The sequence below is a fragment of the Sander vitreus genome, chromosome 3 (genome assembly GCF_031162955.1).
Source record: "Sander vitreus isolate 19-12246 chromosome 3, sanVit1, whole genome shotgun sequence".
NCBI lineage: Eukaryota > Metazoa > Chordata > Actinopteri > Perciformes > Percidae > Sander > Sander vitreus.
The window spans coordinates 3,207,768-3,228,540 of NC_135857.1; the positions used below are offsets into that span (position 1 = coordinate 3,207,768).

Genomic DNA, 20,773 nt, shown 5'->3' on the forward strand with positions numbered 1-20,773 from the left:
GTTTTAAACATCACTTAGCAAACAGCCATCATGCATTTTCTGCAGAATGTACAGCTATACAGAAATAGTGATCTGCAATTGACTTTCTGTCTTATATTAAACTATAGTTATGGGATCTTGATAATTATATGGCTTGTTATAGCTGCATATAAACCATTATGAAGCCATTTTGCTTTTTTGGTTTTCAGTTAAAATAGAAGTCAGTGCAGCCTCCAGTCTCCATCACATTTCTTGGCACATTTATTTGTTCACATTGATGGAAAAGCATCTGTATGTGCAGGCGATGGGATGCACAGACAGACTGCACCAAAGAGCATTTCAACTGGGAGTTGGGGGTAAAGAAAGAGTATTTATCTGTTTGATCACGTAATTCTGAAACTAAACACTCTTCAGTTACTGCTGTGCATTTTACACGGTCAATGAATGCCGATTCGAGGTGAACCGCAGCTGATTGGCTCCGAGAATAAATAAGTAGCATTCTCACGATCCACTTGCACGCCGTCTCCATGGACCGTAGGCTCCGCCCCTCTCCGCGCTGTGGAAACAACACGCATGGTCCGTGGACGGGCAGACTTTGGAGAGGCGGCAGGTTTCAGAGACACGGATGGGCAAAACCGGCGCGTGAAACATGAACATTTCAATATCAGGACGCAAGCAGCCAGATCCCGAAGGTGGCGGTGACAGGTATGTAAGGAGAACCAAGAAGCGTGCTGTCTTAATCATGACGAACATAATGGGCTCGATGTCCGATCATGCCTCCGTGTGGTCTTAGCGCCGTCCGGCCGCATGACCGCGTCACTCAATCATACAAGTTTATCAGGACTGACAGGGAGACGTCGCTGCCGCACTGAGGCGGCCGGTGCCCGGTAAGGTCCAGTGGAAAAGGCCGACAAGCTGCGTCTTCGTACACAGAGAGCTGCGCATCTTGTGTCGATTCATTCAGTCAGACATAAGTGATTCTGGGGGGAAAAAACAGCCGTGTAGCCTGAATGACGGTTATCGGTGGACATACAGCAGGGTTAACGTGCATGTTCACGTTTCAATTTCCATCCCAGTAGCCTGACGTTACATGAATGCACAGCAGCAACTAAAAAAAAAAGAAATGTTGCTTTCCTTCAGCAGTAGGATGTTTGTTTTAACAAGACACGCAGAAAAGCAGGCGCTGTAAACCTGCCCTCCGGAATCGCCGGTATACCTTGGAGGTGTTTGAACGCCTCTGTGGTCATGAGCCTGTAGGCTGTTCGGCAGAGGAGCAGCCGTGTATAACCTCGGTGCGGTAAATTGTATGCATGAAGCCGAGTCATTTAATCTGGCTCGTTGCACCTCTCTCCGTTGTAGTAGCTACAGATGAGCCAGGCTGTTGCTGCTTTGTTTACACCTTGCTTTGGTAAACGGATCATGTGCAGGTGACTCAACTGAAATGCGATAGCTCTTTTGCGCAGCTGCTTTCCTATGACCTTATGGTGTCAAGTTAGTTGCAGCGTCACTGCCATGGTGTGCTGCTGAAAGTGGCGTCTTCCTGTCATATTTCTGCGTGGCTGTGATTGCATCCTGACAGGTAGGTGCACAGGGGATTATAAACTCAATCTAACCGGGTTAGGATCTAATGCTGCGACGTATTTCACTCATCATGGGATAACATTCAAATTCTGTTCAGCTGGAGCAGTTGTTGTAGGCTACTGTTTGCAATAAGTAAACCTGACTTTATATAAGATATTTAGTATTGGGCAGTATTTGCTGTGATTGTATTTTCTGCAATTTGTGCTGCCAAGAGAAATATTGTTTTTTTTTTTCCGATAAAGAATCTCCCCACTGAGAGGGTAAGGTGCAGTTTTTTTTCTCAGTCAGCAGCTTGTATTTATGGTGAGTCTAGCAGGACGTGATTGCTCCACAAACGGGCAGTGGTAAATGCATCTATCAAGGGGATTTGGACACCAGAGAAAAGATAAGAGCTCAACTGCTGCAGCATAGAACAGTTATCAACTACAGGAGTGTTCAGTGATAGAAGTTGAAGTATCATTTCGACCTGCAGTGAGATGTTCCAGAGCAATGATCATCCTAACCTGTATTTTGAGGATCAACCAACCCACCTGTGGCCTGAAAAGATGGCTGTAAAGGCTGTAGTTTATTTCTTTACAGAGCGCAGTAATGATGGATTTTAACAGTTTAGAGTTTTCACCAAAGGTTCCCTGTGTGTCCATGTGCTCAGTGGGTCCCACTCATATAATTTGGCTAAATGCAATGCTTCTACAACTCCTACACTATCCCCTACTCAAAGCACCCGAACTCTACCCGAAGTATACTGTAGCATTACTTACTCTGTATATTGTAAATAGTGTTCTTTCTTTCTTTATTTTCCTGTATTTATTTCTTTGTACCTCATGTTTCCTTGCGAACGGCATTCAAAGTGGATGTCAAAGGAAGAATTGTTGTTGTACAGGGAAACCTTCACCTTTGCATGTGACAGTAGGCTCGTTCGAGATGAGCCAGGTCTGAGCAGAATCGATCACCAGCGATCGCCGCCCAATGCATGCTGGGTAGATTTGTGTCCGACTTGATCCCGACATGCTCTGACGTCATGCACGCGTGGGCAACGATAACCTCACGAGATCAAGGCGGCCGCAGTTCTGAGACGCAGGCAGCGCAGTTGCTTTTCACCGACTTCAAGACCCAGGCGGACCCACGGCATGCTGGGAAACGCCAGCCTCTCAGCTGATCTAACAGCTGATTGGTTCAGAATAGACTCAACATGATGACGTTTTATATAAACTTTTTATTGATTTTGAATTGGAGGGATTTGAACTGCTATCTGTCTGATTTAAAGGCTCATTCTGTACAGAACACCTGTTATGTGGCTGATAGTTATGTTTAGAAGTCAGAGAGACTAAATCCACTCAGATTACGGATCATCTACAGTCTGTTAATTAAAATCAGCAACAGATCGCATGTAGAGTATTTTGAGAGCTACTCTGTCATAATTAAAACAACTGGAGACTGTGTAGGAGCTGATATATGGGTCGATAACATTTGATTAAATAGCAATCAGACCACAGTGTTTCTGTGACTTCCTGTTCAGCCTGAAGGCTGCTGGAATCAGCTGGAAACTGTCCAACTTGACAGCAGATTTTTGTCACCGCCCCCGACTGCTGCTGCCTGCTCTCGTCCACTTTACAGGCGAGGCGCAGCTCATCTCGAATGAGCCTAATAATCGCTTTGACTTGACCAAGCTGAAGATGGAATTCCATAACTTTCAAACATCAACAGACAATGTAGAATGTATATTTTGCAAAGGCCACTACATTCTTCAGCATTCATCTAATAAACCCATCGATGTGTGAGGACCCCCACACACATCTGCTATCTTTAGGTTGTTGAGAGCTGCTGGTGAGAAAACTACTTGTTAAGCAGACTGATCTCACTAAGTGGTGTATGGATGACACGCCAATTCGTATGCCATTATTGGCGTGTTATCAAGACGCATACTTGCTTTTTAGCGTGTTTATCAACGCCGTTTGGCTTCCATTGACTTACATTACCTTGCGATTGCGTGTGAATTGACGCCATAGCGAGTAGTACGTAAATCCGCAAAGGAAGCTTGGTCGAGGTGGTGGATGGGTAAAACGCAGGACTTTTTCCCAGGAGAAGCGGGGATCGTGTTGGGGATTGTTGTTTTCCTAAACCCAACCGGTTCTGGCGTGTGACGTTTCCTAAACCCAACCGTAACCTCGTGATAACACGTAGCCTCATGATAACACTTAGCCTCGCGATAACACGCCACGTGGCTTTAGGAAAGTGGCGTGTATGTTTACTCAGTCATGTTGTGTTAAGATAAGAAATGTTGACTTACATCCAATCCATATGGCTGGCAAGAAACCAGGACAAGGGAGAGATGGAAGACAATTGAAGACTGGACTCAAATACTGCAGTGCTAGTTTCCACTACCTATGATGTAGTTTAATTGTATGGCGTGAAAGTAAACCGCACAGTTGTGAAATTGCATTGTTGACCTTGATTAAAGGGGGCATTTTGGTATTTTTCAACCTGGACCCTATTTCCCGTGCATTTGTGTGTAAGTGACTGAAAAAAAATCTTTGAAATTGGTTGAGTGAGAACACTAACCGGCAGCTGCGAACCTACGGGGCAATAGCGACCATCAACGTATGTCCTCTAAAAGTGCTGTTTTTGCCACTGATGGGCTCAAATTGTTCTTGTGTCTGACTACATATACATGGAAAGCCATGCTTTCGTGTGTAACTTACTAATGCCAGGTCAACACAGTAAGTTCAGCTACTAGCATTAGCTTACCTCCGCTCTGTCTGCAGCTCTCCACTCTTGGAAAAGCTTTTTTCTCTAGGAAAATGTGCTTTGGTATAGGAGTGCTTGGGGTTTGGTATTTAAATCCCCCAACGTCGCCTTCCAGGCAGCGGCGCAATGGTTATGTTTAGGGTTAAGGTTAGGGTTTGCTAACTGGAAGGTGACGTTGGAGGCTTAAAACACCATTGAGTGGAGTGCTTCTCCTCTTTGGCTGGCGTAGACATCCCCGCTTAAAATGGTAACTGCAGACTAGATGGTCTGCAAGGCACAGTGAAGGGACCGGAGAGTAAGGCTACTGTGTTGACACAACGGTGGTCCTGATGCAGGGGGCTCAGGAGAAAAACACAAGACATGTGTCTTGTGATTAAGAGTCTGTGTTTGATATTCACAATAGGCTGTAGATTTTGAGTGGGTTGATCATTTTAAGTTTGGTTTGTTATATTGGGACTTGTTGTTTCAGTGGAAAGTTATCCAAGAACCCGAACCATCTGAATGAACCATTACCTATGCGTGACCCAAACCCAGCCTGAATACTTTGTCTGTGGTGGAGAACCACGGTAAGAAAACAACCATGCTGTGGAGCATCCGGCAGAATGGCTTCAGTGTGTGGTGACATGTCCTCAGGGTGGTAACCTGATCCCACCTGTGTGACATGCCTGCACAGAGACCTCGCCCTCTGTCTTGTCTTTGTGTGGGCGAGTTGAAACTAGTTTTGCCCCCCCTCTGGCTTGTGTCCACACTCTTTAGCTATCCATCTTAAAGATCGCAAATGTTAGTCCAACTCGAGGCAGTGTAGCGGCTGGCGTGGCCACACATGAAAGAATGTCCACACATTCATATGGTAATGTGTTGGCTTTTTGTACAATCCATGACTTTGTTCTTCATGCGTGTACAGCCATGTACTACCAACCTCAGTTGATTTCTTGAAATGCACATAATTTAACCCTGATAAGTGTTCTTCCTGAATTATTCATATCCGTCCCACTTGTACATAGTTACTTGCACTCTTTATTCCTTTGCAAAGTGGTGCAAAGGAAATACTGAAGACTGTCTTGTTTTTTTTGCTTGCTGCCAAGTGAATAGCATACTGAGCCTAGTGTGATAATGCCAACACAGACTATTCACTACCTACTGTATTACTTACAGCTGTTGTGAATTTTGTAAAATCAGTGGTTTTATTCTTAATTTCATAAGCACAGTGTGTGTGTGTGTTTTACATGCTGTTTGACTTCTGTAACTGTTAGCTTTGTTTTCTTATTTACTCAAGGCATGTGTTTGAAAAGCAAATAAGACGTGTGTTGTGGAAATATTAAGTACACAAGTTAGACCACAACCACAAAGCTGGAAATCTTTCCCACCAGGAAATGTTGTCATTCATATAAGTGGCTGATTGGGGGTATTACAATGAGCATACTGAGCGGAGCTAAAGCCTCAGTGTCATGCACACATCTCCAGATGTGGTAGGAAAATACCATCTTAGTAGCCATTATTCTGCCTGAATGAATGGTTTTAATAATGAAATGACCACATTTATACTCTACTGCACTTCTTAAATGCAGTGCTGGCCAAGTTGTTTAAAGGTCCCATGACATGGTGCTCTTTGGATGCTTTTATATAGACCTTAGTGGTCCCCTAATACTGTATCTGAAGTCTCTTTTATATAGACCTTAGTGGTCCCCTAATACTGTATCTGAAGTCTCTTTTATATAGACCTTAGTGGTCCCCTAGTACTGTATCTGAAGTCTCTTTTATATAGACCTTAGTGGTCCCTAATACTGTATCTGAAGTCTCTTTTATATAGACCTTTAGTGGTCCCCTAATACTGTATCTGAAGTCTCTTTTATATAGACCTTAGTGGTCCCCTAATACTGTATCTGAAGTCTCTTTTATATAGACCTTAGTGGTCCCCTAATACTGTATCTGAAGTCTCTTTTATATAGGCCTTAGTGGTCCCCTAATACTGTATCTGAAATGTCTTTCCAGAAATTCAGCCTTGGTGCAGAATTACAGCCACTAGAGCCAGTCCCACAATGAGCTTTCCTTAGTATGTGCCATTTCTGGGTCTATAGCTATTGAGGAGGGGGGGCCTTGACCAACTGCCACTTTGCTCGTTTTAAAGCCATGATGTCTCTCTCTCTCTCTCTCTCTCTCTCATGCGTGGGCCAAATTCTCTGGGCGGGCAAAGCAGAGAAAGGAGAGGTAACCTTTCCCCTTATGACATCATAAGGAGGAAGATTCCAGATCGGCCCATCTGAAAAATCTCAAAGACAGAGCAGGATACCCAGGGCTCGGTTTACACCTATCACCATTCATAGCCACTGGGGGACCATAGGCAGGCTGGGGGAACTCACGTTAATGTTAAAAAACCTCATCAAGTGAAATGTTCATGCCATGGGAGCTTTGTAAATATTTGAATAAACTCTGGGTGCCGGTGATGTTCGGAGCATTTCATATTTGCTGATGCTGAATAGAAGCTCTGTTCAGCGAAAGGAGATCCCACGCTTCAGTCTTTTCATTGAATTATAGAAATATGAACCTTGAAGTATTTTAGTGCTGTAACGATTAGTTTATTAATTGATTAGTTGATCGAAAGTACATTTGTAAACCCTTTTGATTTAAGTGTCGATTGATGCATTTTTCAAAATTTGATGGCAACTTGAATCACATTAAACGAGGCCGGATTCCCACAAGGATGCTGTAATGGAGCAAGCCCCATTGTGTAACAGTGTTGATGTTGCAGCTGCGAGTGGTCCTCTCTGTCCAGACTTTTGGGTTGAATGCAGTCTGCACAGGCCGATTGCCAAATTTGTCTTGTGAGAATTATCTGCCCCGTTTCTGAACAGAACAACGGATTCATTATATAACAGCGAGACAGACTTCATGTTGCAGCCATACGCAAGATGTGATTTTTTTTTTTATCCAATTATTTTGCTACAACAGTATATCAGATAATCGCATTAGAAGTTTGTTGGGGAGTGTTTCTTTTTCTAAATCAAGCAGTCTCTGTTCCTCCAAGTTGATGGATGAAGGACAACCATGCTTTCCTCCCCACTTCTGTTTACATCCATGTTGTATTGAGTTTCAAACAAGAGCTCGGTCTTCCCTTGTTCCTCCTGACAGGACATCTGTCTCCATTAGAGAGTACTATTGATGTGCTGCTGTATCAGCCTGTCTTCCGCCATCTTTGTACGGTTGAAAAAAAGGAACCCCATTGTTCTCCACAATCAGCCACATTGTACACATCTGAGACTGTAGCATTGTTTTGTATTGGACCATGTGCTGCATAGCATGAGATTCAAAAACAAAATGCATATTTTTCTCATTTAATACCAAATGCAATTGCAAAAGACTTAGTTGCCACATACGCCAGCATCTGACAAAGTGAGGTCACATGAATTCACGATGTGCTGACAGTCAGCGTAATCTGGATAAGCATGTAGATGGCTTGCCAAGATTTGATCCCAGATGCTTTCCAGAGGACAATCCCTTTAGCTGTGCATACGCTTTAGAGTGACTATGATAACGCAAAGCATTTTGTATGGTTCTTAGCTTGACTCCTAAGCATCATAAAGACATGGGCTTTCTCATGAATTATTACAAACTTAAACGAATATTCCCAGCAAAGTCTGGGGATTGCACCTTTTTTAGAAACAAGCAAACAAGTACTCCCCACAAATGAAGTCGACTCGCCTGCACCGCCGAGTATTGACTCGAGCTTCAAAGCTTCCTTTGAGGTTGTGGTAGCCTCGGAAAAGTGATTTCTCAAAAGATTCTGTTCCAGTTCCAGTGGGCTACTATTCCAAAGTGAGAGGCCAGTGTGTGTATGCAGACTAGTGGATGGTATTCGGTAGCAGCCTGGTACTTGCTCTCCACAATGGTCGTGGGGTTTGGAAAGAAACAACAGAGGAGCATTAAAAGGCCTCATCAAAGCTCAGCTCCTCCTTTTTTATTTCTGAGCTTTGAGCAGTAACGTATGACCAGCTGTCACAGCTTCACGTGGCTGATGGAGCCTTTTGGTTTGGGATGAATAATGTATCCTAAGTGCACTGAACTGCTGGGGCTATGAGTCACTTTGGGGAGGTTGGAGTTTGGTTAACTTTACCGCACCATCAATCATAAACAAGAACTTCTCAGGGCCCTTTTTGTTTGCTTGAGGTTAACTCTGGTGTGGGATATGTTTTGAAGTGGCATACAGCGATAACTAGTCATCGTGGGTGTGCATCTGAGCCTCTGTCAGTAAGACGTTATTTGGTAATATGCAGAAAATATGTTGAGACGTCAAGGTTAAAACTGGGCTAAATGTGGCGCAAAAGTGTTTGTATTAAGATGTCTAGGTTATATAAATAATAACTGTCCATTTAAATGATTATTTTAGTGTCAGGTAGGTCCTACTGACATGTTCAAATGTATAAACCAGTGCTGACAATGATTGGTCAAAGGACAAATCCAAATAATGAGGGTCCCTACATGTAAACCGAAGCATTGAGAACTTTGTAAGTGTACAAAGATAGGGTAACACTTTACTTGACGGTATCGACATAATCGTGACATGACATAACATAGTAATGTCATAACTATGACACTGTCATGAGCGTGTCATAAACGTTATAAACAAGTCATAAACGTTTATGACGTCTATCATTAAGTGTCATTTGATTTTTGGCATGACTAGTTGACATTGTTTGGGTTGTCTTGATTATGACAACTTGACATTAATCAAAGTGACATTACCAGAAGTGGTCTTGGTCACGACAAGTTGACATTAAATTTGCTTGGGATGTCTTTGTAATGACAAGTTGACATTAACCAGGATGACATTACCAGAAGATGTCTTTGTCATGACAACTTGACATTACATTTCTTTGGAGTGTCCTTATTAAGACAACTTGACATTAACCAGGATGACATTACCAGAAGATGTTTGTCATGACAACTTGACATAATGTCATCCTGTTTAATGTCAAGTTGTCTTAATAAGGACACTCCAAAGAAATGTAATGTCAAGTTGTCATGACAAAGACATCTTCTGGTAATGTCATCCTGGTTAATGTCAACTTGTCATTACAAAGACATCCCAAGCAAATTTAATGTCAACTTGTCGTGACCAAGACCACTTCTGGTAATGTCACTTTGATTAATGTCAAGTTGTCATAATCAAGACAACCCAAACATTGTCAACTTGTCATGCCAAAAATCGAATGAAACTTAATGACAGAAGTCATAAATGTTTGAATTGTTTATAACGTTTATGACACGATCATGACAGTGTCATGTCACGACTATGTCGATACCTTCAAGTAAAGTGTTACCAAAGATGGTTTAGAAAGATAGTACCGTTCACGTATACATGCAGGCGGCATCTTGGGAAAACGGTCACGACCGGTCAAACGACGAACGCCGTGTAAGCAGTTACTGGTTAGCACGTTACAAAGACAGAGGGCGAGGTCTCTGAGCAGGCATGTCACACAGGGGGGCTCAGTTACTGTCTTTCTAATCTATCTTTTCTCAGTGCTTGGGTTTACATGTAGGGACCCTCATTATGCTACCGTGGAAGTGTGGTGCTATTTTGAGGCTTGTTAGTGGTGTAGAAATAGAGATTTCTTTTTACTTTACCCTCTGCCCCGACGACTAGCATTATAAGCCAATTAGCGGTTTGCGCTAAAACTGGTCACATTCGATTAGCATGAAAACAAATCCCAGAGAACGGTCGACTCGGTAATCATGTGTTATCAACCCCTAGGTTCATTTTGCGCCAGATTTCTCCTTTTAAGTTAATCAAATAGTCAACTTACAAAATAAAATTAAACAATTTTTGATAATTTCTTAACTGTTTTAAACTAATGTATGCAGTGACAATGTAAATTATTGCAGGTTTCAGCCTCATTAATGTAAGGATCCGCTGCCTTTTTTTATTTATTTTTTTATACCATAAATTGAATATCTTGGGGTTTTGAAAAATTGGTCGGACAAAACAAGTATGTTTATAGACGTCTCCACAGGATCTCAGAAATTGTGATTGCCATTTTGTACAATTTTCTTGAGACTGAACTATTAATAGAGAAAAAGAAATGACTGGTTAAAGCAGTAAGATTTAATGCAATGCTGTATTTTGGACTGTAAATCAGCTCTTACTGGGCCATGGATGCTTTTGTGCGGTTTACAAATTCTTGTCGGCCAAAAAAATGGTCTGTGTGCTTTGTGTAGCTCAGTATATAGTTGACCCTACACAGCAGCGTGTTAAGTGGAGACCACTGCAATTTTAATACGCTCCAAGCATCTTTTAATAAGTAGTATTGGAGAGCTACCTATGCTGTATAGGTTCAGTACCGACCAATCAATTCCAGCCTTTTCCCCGCATTCTAAATTATTTCCCTCTCTATACCGGTGTCTTTGATGTCGACTCTTGAGAGGCAACTCACTGCAGGAGACCACTGGATCCTCCGCTAATGATCTCTACCCGGGCTGGGGTTACTGCTTTCATGTCTTGCATAACAGTTGCATTTTTTCTTTTAGATATCAGTTGAACATAGTGTTCTTTTTCAGTACAGTGGATCATCTGTTTCCTCAGAGGGACACCGGGGGGGGGGGGACGCGTGCTGTTGTGATTGAGGAGACCTTCAGGAAAATAAACACTTGAACCCTTGTGGTGATGGATGTTCATTTCAGTGTTGGAGATTCACAAAATCACCGTATGCTGCATACAGCCGACCCCTTGTTTAACAGTCCAATCAGCTTCAGCGTGATGTATGCACAGTTTGTATTTATAGGCCAGTAGCTTCGTTGCACAGTTCTGGGAATAACGTTTGAATGAACAGACGGATGCTGCTGAATTTACATTTTGATGCATAATTGTTTATTTTATTTTTTTATTTAACCATGTAGGCCGTTGAGAACAGGTTCTCATTTGTAACAGCGACCTGGCTAAGAAAGCGTGATCATGCGAGACAACATACAGTTTCACATTCAATACAAAACAGGAGTACAAAATACAATAGGCTACATAAAGGCTACATAAAGTGCAGAATAAGTAGGCATTACAAGGCTGACGCAAACGTGTGGTGTGAGTAAGCCGAGGGATATGGAAAATTGTGGGCAATACTCATTCCCTGTATGTTTAATCATGTGAGAAAGACGAAAGCATTTTGGCTTTGTAGTTCAACGTTTTTGCTGTTGCTGATAGACACCAGTGGTTTCATCATACTGGGCTTGTTTCATAGCATTCCCATATTGTGGTGCAATTTATTGAATGTCAAGTATTCACATTCTCACCCTGGTCAGGTAAAGTCATGCTACTGTGACTCTTTTCTGCACAGCAACGTAGTTCCGCCTTGACCTCCTATAATGAAATGTGGGCGTCTTTGTTTTGATCACTAGTGTTGTTGACTGTACCCCTCAGAATGCCCTTTGACATTACAGCTACATCGTGTTAAATTATGTGTCATCCTGTGGTCCATTCAGAATAGCTATAATAAACCAGTGTGTAGTCATTTATTAACTGACCTTTATTTAAAGCTATTCTGGGGTGCTGTGCTGGGATTTATCCTATTAAGCATAAGATATTAGGCTCCAGTGCCTTGCGAAAGTGTTAAACCCTGTTGACTTTTCACACATTTTGTGATGTTCAAGGACTCACGTTAGAACAAAGAAGTAATACTTCATATGACTGATCTTCATGCAGTAACCCCCAGATGAAAAGTTCAAATTGTATGGACAGTTAAAGATAAAAGAGTCAAAAAATAAAATGAATGTCAAGTATTTGGGCTTTTTGCAGTGACACTCAAAACTCAGTTTGGTGCAACCAATCTCTTTTTTTAAATGAGGCTGTTTCTGTTAGACAATGCATGTCCCTGCTGTGAAGCTTAGTGGGAACATCAGCTGTTTTACTGCTAGGACGCATGCAAAAATGGAGGAGGGGGGGGGGTGTGTGAACCTGAAAAGGAAATGCATTTCCTGCAGAAAATGCCCATGAATGCTGAAAAGCTAAATTGCTCAAGCTAAACTGGATTGCTAGCTTAACTGCGTAAGAAGGTGAATAGTGAGAATAGCTGGAAAAGTGGGAATGGTTTTAATTTATTTATTTATTTGGAAAAGTTGAAAAACACCACTAATGTAAGAAAGATGTGGTATATTATGTATAGGTTTTTTGAAAAGCTAACACTAAACTGAATTATTGGCTTTAAAAGAATGCCAAAAGATGTAGAACATTGTACTGTTTAAATTTATATTCTAGCTGAAAGTATGATAATGTCTAAGGAAAGTCATGGTATAGTATTTTGAAAAAAATAAAGTCATAGTATGTCAAAGAAAAACTCAGTATTTTGAAGAAAGTCATAGTATAGTTTGTCGGGGGGAAAAAAAAGTCATAGTATGTTGAAAAAAAGTCATAGTATAGTATGTCGAGAAGTCATGGTATAGTGTGTTGAACAAAAGTATTAAAGTCATTAAAGTGTCTCAAAAATTCATACTTCGTTGAAAAAAGTAAGTCATAGTAAAGCATGTTGACAAGTCATAGTATATCTCAGTCATGTAGAATATAGGAAAGTTATAGTATGTCGAAAAAAGTCAAGCATAGTATGTCTAATAGAGTGAAAAAGTCATAGTATAGCATGTCGAAAAAGTGATAAAGCCATAGTATAGCATGTCAAGTCATAGTATAGTATGTCGAAAAAAGTCATAGTATGTCAAAAAGTCTTAGTATAGTATGTCGAGAAGTCATAGTAAAGGTATGTTGAAAAAAGTCATAGTATGTAAAAAGTGTGGAAAAACTGCAATTGAACCAGGAGGTCTGCACTGCCTACTTGTTGGTTGGAGTTTTAACCACTGAGCCACTGTGCCATCAAGGTTATTTAAAAAAAAAGTCATATTATAGCATGTCGAAAAAAGTCATAGTATTTCGAAAAAAGTGATAAAAAGTCATAGTATTTTGAAAAAAATGATTTAAAAAGTCATAGTATGTCAAAGAAAGTCTGGAAGAATATGCAAACTTCACACAAAAAGACCAGACTGGGGAATTGAACCAGGAGTCTGAGTCTACACTGTCTACTTGCTGGTGGAGGAGTGCTAACCACTGAGCCACGATGCCATCAAGGTCATTTATAAAAAGTCATAGTATAGTATGTCGAAAGAAGTCATAGTGTAGTATCTCAACAAAGTCATAGTATAGTATGTCGAAAAAAAGTAATCGTATGTCAAAAATAGCCATAGTCTGTCGAAAATAATGTGATTTTAAAAAAAAAGTCATAGTATGTTCGAAAAAGGAGTCTGAGTCTGCACTGCCTACTTGCTGGTGCTAGTTGGAGGAGTGCTAACCACTGATCCACCGTGCCATCAAAGTACATAGGAAAAAAAGTCATAGTACATTATGTCGAAAAAAGTCATAGTTTAGTATGTTGAATGTTGAAGAATAAAGAATTGGATAATACAGTGGATGCTACTGAATCAGCATTCACACATAACGGATCAAAAACATCGAGGTAAACCAGATTGTTGTACTGTAGTTTTGTGAGTAGTCACAGTGAACTTGCATATCCTGGGAAATGGATTGCTATCTTCCGCTTCAAGCTGTTTTTTGTTTGTGTTTTGTTGGTTCACTATGGCTGAAGGCGATAGGCAGCGATTGCAGTTGGTTGTGACACCTGGACAGCATCAGCAGCCTGAAGTGTTGCTGTGGATCTGTAATCGTAATCTCACCTGCCAAGTTGCTCCAGCGGTATTGAATGGCCTGTCAATGTATTGGATGTCTAATTCAATCAGCTCCTAAATTGAGTGCGGATAGCACTGGGTTTAATAGCCTTGTGTCGGTGATGAGAAAGCAGAGTATTTTGTTTAGCTGAGCTCCATGCAAGCAATCTACATTTCTGAAATGCTTGTGGCGAGAGCAGGCGTGGATTCTGGATTCTGGATTCATTAGCCCGCATTTCACCGATAGACCCGTTTATTGCTCTGCTGAATGATCCAGCATTTTTTGGGGCAAGGACACAAGTAGATTAGATGATCCCATCTCATGCAGCAAAAACTTTTATTAAACTTACACCTATGAAAACAGTAAATATTTGGTTGTATGTTAACTACTACTGCAAAACACACCATCCAGGATATGCATCAATATATATATTTTTTACACTTTAGATTGTCAGTCAGTCTAAATTTTTTTTATATATATATATATATATATATATATATATATATATATATATATATATATATATATATATATATATATATATATATATATATATATATATAAAAATAAATAATGTCTTCCAACGCTATCATGGGCTTCCAAGTCTTTTGTTGTCATTGGATCACATCCCAACAAATTGTTCCCACATCGAAAAGAAGAAATTGGCACACAATTTTGTTTTGTGTGTGGGATCTGAAGCATTACTGGCACAAAACCATAAGCAAAATTCAGTTTTTCTGAAAGATAACCTGTGTGAACTTGAGCTCAGAGATTTGATAAGAACGCAGGTTATTATGTCTGGTTGCCTCTGCACACCAGACATTCCTGCCTTTAAACCCCAGTGGTTTGGTTTAATATCAGGGTCACAACCTTGGCAGGACATGAAAATGCAGTGAGAGGAAGTCAGCCTGACCACGGTGCTGAGTGCTTTTTATTTTGGTCTTAGTCATCGCAAAGTCTAGACATGGCAATTCAGCCCTCCAATCTCTGGACTCCTTGCAGACGGACTAAGCTCAGTGCTCTCTCTCTTTCCTCTGCATGGTTTTTTAGGATTTCTACACCCTTGACTAGCTCGGAGCATGTTTTTACTTTGAGCGTGCATGCAAAGCTCCTTCTGGAGCACATGATGCAGGCTGCAGCTGAACAGACGTCGCTGTGCCCTCAGTCCTCCATCCTCTCCTTCCTCTGTCCCCTGTTCCCTCTGCTGGTTCCATCATCTCAAAATGAATCCGCCACCGCTGTCACTGCTGACGTGATAGCCACACGACATCACTGGTGCTATGACAACAGCAAGTCCAGCCTTTCTCTCATTCACAGGTCCATTTTGGGCTGTCACTGAATGTTCCAAATTATGCACCGCAACACATTAAGAGTGCAACCTTTCAGCCCATGTTGCCTTTGAGGCGAAAATAACATTAGTTACATTTCACACAATCCTGTCATTACAAATCCTGCTCTTCAAACTGCCAAGAAAGGAGATGAAAGCAAGATTATTTTCTGTCTAACACAAAAATGAGGTAAAGTTAACATTTAAGCTGCTTCTAATCCAGAATGACACAGTTGTTGATCTTAATCAGTTTTTGTACAATAAACTGGCTGCAACATGTAAACATGAAGCTTCTCATCGTGGAGTGGAGGGGCAATTACAGAGGAGACAAGGGAGGGAACACACATTCCTGCTGGCAGTAGGTTTGTAGTTTAGGGGGATGGAATTATAGAATGAAGGAGGGAGCAAAAAGGGAGGGAGGGAGCGAAGAGTGTGAAAGAGGCAGGAGGAGGAGTGGGGTGGGGGGGTGGTTTACAAACTCGCCCTCCCTCCCTCCCTCAGTTCTTCAACTCATCCTTGCATTTAGTCAGTGTGCTGTGGACTTGCAGGAGGAGTACCAATAAGCTTCCTGTGATTGAAATTGTTCCCCTTAGTGATGTGTGGGGTTTCCCTTGGCTTCTGTGGAAAAGCAGACGGGACACTAACTGGTTGTATGCAGTAAGGTAAGTCATTGTGTTGGCTGCTGTGTATTTTTGTAGCACTGTGTGCTTGGCTGTGTTAGCAGATAGACAAATAGCTATCCAGCCTCAAACCTCCTACTTTCCAAAAGAGGTGCTAAATCACACCACCAGTAACACATAGAGTCTACATGTGGCCTGTAATAGGTTTTAATGTATTTCAGAATGTAGTTACATTTTATCAGATTCATTTAAAGCTTTTGTGAATCTTGTTTGTGCCTTTAGGGTTTGTATTTATCAAATTTTGTGTGTGTGTGAGAGATCCTGGGGTCCTCACAGCCTGTGTTTAGGGTGGGGTTTCCACCTCATGTTTGTACCTGTAGCACTCCTGTGTAGGTCACAACTTCACCTACAACAGCAGGCTGTGAGCCATTGTATTGCTCCCCATTCACAAACAATACAGAATGTGTCTGTGTCGTTGTAATGACAAAGAAGTGGTGGCTGTTTTTGTGATGCTGAGAACGACAGATGATGAATTGCAAATGTAAGAGATGGTCAAAGTCAAGGAGAATTCCCAGAGCGCGTCGTGGAGGGGGGCTGGATGGCTTTATGATGTGCGAGTTCATTTAAAATCCCGGCTTTGTGTTTTGAAAGCTCGTTGTGACTCCTGTGGTGGGGGAGAGGGGTGAAAAATGGTCATCTGGTGTCATAGTTATGGAAATGTATTGACCGTTTGAGGCTTAGCAGGACAGGAGGTCAGGCTCAGGCTTTCAAGCTTGTAAATCTTGACAATGCTTCCATTCTGACTGAAAGCTGCAAGCTTTATTTTTTTTTAAAGCTATATAAAATTGCATGCAATGGAATATATAATTGCAATTTTCTTTAATTTGAATCCAACCTAACTGATAGGAAAATAATTGTAATTGCAGATTGGTTTGCATGGTCTTGTGTCATAAGCTTTACTCAACTGAAAGGCATCGTGTGCAGTAGAACAAAGGTTGTATTGTAGATTTACAAGCCAGCAGAGTTCATCAGAGATCAGGTGGTATTTCAGATACTCAGCTTATTATAAAAGTTTATGTATGTAGCAGAATTCAGCATGATGGCACATGCAGCTCAACAATTAGGTTTTTCTAGTCACTCAGTTTGACGCCCCACGACTAACCACTGCAATTTGCGGCATTTTTTTTCTGGCTTTTACTTGTGCAAATGTTCACCTGTAGCATGTGTAACCTACTGCTGCAGTTCTTTTAGCACAGCAAAGAGCTAAAAAGACACTGTGGACAAGACTGAGATGAATGAGAGGAACTGTCTCTCTACTACCCAGGATATTGGAGCTTTTAAACAGGATCATTCTTTGCTCAGTGTGAAAGCCAGTAGCACTGTATAGAATAAATGTTCTTTTATTTGGTTTATAAATAACGTGTACATGCCCATGTTTTAGGTTAATCATCAATGTTGTTGTTTCCATTCAAATGCACGTCCCCACCCCGTCCTAACGTGGAGGTTGTTTTGCTTTCTGACAGTCAAATTCAGATTTTTATCATCAGTCACTGAATAATGTTGGTCTGTCATTTGATTTACTGCCATAAGCTGGGCTGGATGTAAGAATAAGTCATGGATATGTAATGTATAGATATGCAAGTTGCAAGAAATTAGAAGGGAGCATGAATCGGCTATTGTGAAGTAAATAAATAATCCTTTTACAGTCACGAGTCTATGACAGTAAGCTGTACAAAGTTTTTTGAGATATCATGGGGGATTTTGTTTTAACATGATTTTTTTTTGTTTTCTTGTTAAAGGTAAAGTGACACAATTTAGTGTGTGAAATGATCAATGGTCATTATTTTAACTTAACAGAATTCTGTTTTATATTTTGTTCCTTAGGCAAGGAACCAGTCACCAAGCTATCATATTGTATGCATATAAAGGTGTTTGGACAAAATATGATGATAATGGACTATGTCTGTATTGCCCGTGCTTCAGTTATCCTTCAGCATGGATTTATTATGACAGACCAAAGTTTTTGCTAATTACAAAGGAATTGAATTTTAGCACCGTATGTATTACCTTCAACTCATCAATATGCTGACATTTAAATGAATGATATGGTCCTGCACTGCATTAATAGGGAGTGCCTGGGTAAAGGTAGGTACTGGACTCCAGCTGAAATGGGACTTTCTAAGTGACCTTTTACCACAGGGTAATAAAAGAGGCCTGGACTGGAAAATGTTATCAGGACTGCTTGGAGGAAGTGGCCACATTTTCTACCCAGCTTTGTTTAGTCATGTGTGTCGGGATCCACCGCGGCTCTGCTTCAGTGCACACTGCGACACAGTAAGGAGTTGGGAGCTCCAGGAGTGTTATGGTTGAGGTGGTGCTCAGGGATGACTTCTCCATGGGCTCTGTCCACAGATATGATTTAGATCAAATCTCCTCAGTGCATGTGAAAACGCTGGACATGTAACCGATGAAAGAACAAAACAGTCCAAAGAATGAGCACACTTGTTTTTTGAGAGCGTTATTTGGAAACTTGTTCTTACATCCCGGATGAGTTTAGGAACACACAGATGCAGCCTCATCTCATCACCAGGATTAGGCATACTCTATTTGCAACATAAGCTAAAATGTTTATTCCCTGCTCAATAATATTGGAATCAAAATGACAAAAATGGGCCTTGACATCGACCCAGATGTGATTTTTGAGTGGAGTTTGGATTGTGTGCCTGCACTTGTGATCTTGCATAAAAGGCTTGATATTCCCACTCCCTGACCTGAAAGCAAGTGATTGCCTCTGTGGAAGAAGATCCTGAGTGAACTCATGTCCAATGCAGGATTGTTACTCCTTTATGTCGTTGGCATTTTGTGTTTTGCAGCCAGCAAAGGGACCAGCTGCCACACTGAGATTGGTAGGTGAATGGCTCACCCAGCAGTGGACTCTGGCTTCTGGTCTGAAGACATCAACATCCATTCATTGCTGTTTTTGTGGTATTGCTGGCTTACTGAAGATGAGCAGAACATTCAATTAGATTTGCATTTTATATAATGCAAAGATTGCCTGGCCAGCTGGGCTCAGTGGAAGTGTGCTGAACAAGGCTGAATTGTACACTCCCTCCGATTTATATAGAAATATACTTGAGCACAGAAGAAATTGCAAACATTTTTCCATCTCCCACTGACATGAAATGTCTCTATTACTGCTATTTTTACATGGTCTCGGAGCTAATTAACCAGTGGTGTGTCCTTATAGTTGCATATAGATGACTTGTACATACGTTTTTATATTCATCTACACCCACAGTCTGAATATTGACCCTAACTTGCTATTGAGCTGAAGACCGAGTGGGAAAGCCAATAAGAAATGGCAGTTGTAGGTGAAGATGTATTCCAAAGATCACAGATCACTCTCTGTTGTTTCAACTATATCTAATTTCAGCTTGCAGCTGTCTTTCTTACACATCATCCTGTGCCAGTGCTCAGTAGATGGAATTCCCAAGAAGTTTTGGTAACCAGTGTGCCCCAACATTGATACTGTTGATCACAAATCTCTAATCATAAAACTGTCAAGCACATTTTGCTCCTCGTGTGGGCGGGGGTGGGGGTGGGGTGGGTGTGTTCAGACTGTGGAGGAGCGAATTGTAAAAGTCTGGAATGTGAAGCATGTATAGGCAGACTGGTGTTGATGCTCAGTGTAGCCAGGGGAGACCTTTTGACTGACAGTGACGGTAACAGGCAATGAGAAGGTCAACGATTGAAAGTCTCTGGTGATTGTGGTTGTGATGTTTTTTGTCACCGTAGCTGCAGCTTTTTTCATTACATGAAGCATTTCTTATGTACTTCCCAGATGAATACTTCCGTCACAAACGGTTTAGCATTGAGCTTGAATTCTTGTGTGATCCTGCTGTCACTATCTCGCAGTGAACATTTCTTCAGCGACTGATTTAAGCTTCAGTATTGGGAGTTAAGTTTGAATGACTTTCTAAAGGTTTACTTTGGCACTTTTGCTTGCATCCAAATCTAAAAGCAACTGCTGTCAGAATTAAAGAAAAAAGGGTAAACGGATCATTGATGCTCTGACACAATGTCTTACGTAATGAAGTATGATTTAGAGAAGGAAACTGGAAGGAAGGTGACCGAAGAAATGGGAGGTTAAATTACTTAGGATGTTAGCTTAAATTCAGTTATTCAACAGAACTACATTGTTCTGGCAAATCCAAACGGTCAAAGCCGTTAAGTGGGCCTTACAGTTCCAAACGGTGTTGTTCAGATTAAAGGACAACTGACAAGTAATACTTTCTCCTCTGATGGAGTAGTCTGAATGCTAAACCAGAAACATGTAAAGTTTTACAGTACATGTACTCATTTTTAAATGCTGTAATAGTTTCAAGTGGTATATAGTAGATTGTAGCTTTAACAGAATTTTTTTTTTTTTTAAAAACTACAGATCTCTTCCCCTACAGAACTGCAGAGGAATCACTACAACCACAACCTCTACCACCCCCCCCCCCTCCCTTTTGTCTTATCAGTGGTCTTTGGTTCAAGTATACCTCCAATTAACAGCTGTTTAAGGACTTCAAAGGTTGCCAATGGGGGGCTAAAGAGGCAATGGCAGGATGTGGTCTGATAGCACCTCGGTTGTGACCCCGTGGACAAGCATTTGGTGGCATTGATGATAGAGATCAAAGTACTCCGGCACAAAATAACATCAAAAAATCTTGTATTTTGAGCCAGCGTTAAAAAGGGGAACAAATGTCCTCAGCATGGCATGTATTTAGAAGTGAGATTGTATTTCCATATAATGTATATCTTATTTTAGTGATAACTTCCCACATC

General features: G+C 41.2%; 1 protein-coding gene across 3 annotated transcripts in view; it reads left to right on the forward strand.

Moving 5' to 3' along the window:
• The first annotated feature begins 533 nt into the window (after nt 1–533).
• LOC144515149 (rho guanine nucleotide exchange factor TIAM1-like) overlaps nt 534–20,773 on the forward strand; it is a 57,715-nt gene continuing 37,475 nt past the window's right edge. Inside the window, exon 1 of one of the 3 annotated variants that reach the window (XM_078245737.1) lies at nt 534–684. The gene's annotated coding sequence lies outside the window, so the exon portion shown is untranslated. Of the gene's footprint in view, nt 685–1,213; nt 1,559–15,857; nt 15,986–20,773 lie in introns of those variants that run through there. The other 2 variants (XM_078245738.1, XM_078245736.1) reach the window with 2 other exon arrangements.